Below are 1,442 nucleotides of genomic sequence, written 5' to 3'. Positions count from 1 at the left end.
TGATATTCGTGCGGGGGAGGGGGGAGATTATTTCTCCCCTAATTTCTCCCTTGAACTTAGGTTCTGGGTTTCCGCCGAGACGACACGGAGGGAAGGGGGTTACAGTGTCGGGGAGGACCTGTCATCAGGGATGATGGCTGCGACGGAGGTGACGGTGACGGAAGCGGCGACGATGGAAAGAGAGGCGACGACGACGAGAGGAAGAAATCGAATGGACGGTCACAGAGGCGGCCGGTGAGCAGCTGCGACGGCGGTAGAGATGGCCGGCGAACAACTACAACGGCGGTAGAGGCGGTGACAACAGCCAACGGGAGGGGCTCGGCAGTGACAAGGGGAGGAAAAAATTTTCCCCCCCTCGCTCTCGATCCCGCTCCCACTCCTGCTACCCCGCTACCGATCTGACTCACCTCGAGCCGGCTCGCGAGCCGACGAACCGAACCTGGCTTTGGTCAAGCTCGGCTCGTTAAGGTAAACGAGCCGATTTCAGTGTTCGAGCTCGATAGATAACGAATCGAACTGAGCCAAACTCTAGCTGCTCGCGAGCTAGCTCGGTTCGAACCCACCCCTATCAACAATGTTTGATTCCCGTTACATAATGGTAACTGAATCCAAATAAAAAACGAAAAAAAAACAACCTTTGATCAATCATGTAATTTTGCTACAAGATGATCAAGACTACAATATCCTTTTAATCATACAAGATAGATCTTCACAATATTTATGAAGATTATCTTGCCTTGACGTGAATCAAGAATTCAAGAAGAGGAAAAAAATTGAAACCGTAAAGAAAGAATATGAAAAAAAAAGATTTTACCTATCTCTTCATGGCAGAACTCCTTCTATACACAACTTCTTGAATGGATGACAATTTTTGCTTAAAAAATTACATACTACAACAATTATGCCTTGTTAGTATTTTTTATGAAATGTTGGAAAAATATTTCTAGTAAAAATACATCTACAGGGACCATTAGTGCTTCATTTTTCTTGGAAACATTTTTCTTGTTGAATATTCTTAACTGGAAAGTTTGTGGTACGACAATTTTTGCTGAAACAAATTACTTTCTACAACCATAAGGCCTTGTTACTACAATTTTTCAAGAAAAGTTGGAAAATTATTTATGGGCAAAATATGTCTCCAAGGACCACTATTGCTTCTTACTTCTTCGAAACACTTTTCTAAATGAAAGTTCTTACAAGGAAAATTTTGTGGTAAGGAAATTTTTGCTGAAACAAATTAATTTGTACAACTATAAGGTCATCTTGTTAGAGCATATTTTTTCATAAATGTAGAAAACATATTTTGAGTAAAAATACGTCTCCTACGACCATTAGTGACTCAATGTCCTAGAAAAATATTTTTTGGTACGACAATTTTTGCAGAAACAATTATATTCCACAACAATAAGGCCTTGTTAGTGAAATTTGTTGATTTTCAGGAC

Source organism: Aristolochia californica, unplaced genomic scaffold (assembly GCF_029961685.1).
Source record: "Aristolochia californica isolate CCGP_79_NKW_82.1479 unplaced genomic scaffold, dmAriCali1.0.hap1 SCAF_3, whole genome shotgun sequence".
Taxonomy (NCBI): domain Eukaryota; kingdom Viridiplantae; phylum Streptophyta; class Magnoliopsida; order Piperales; family Aristolochiaceae; genus Aristolochia; species Aristolochia californica.
Note: the sequence above shows the minus strand (reverse complement) of the source record.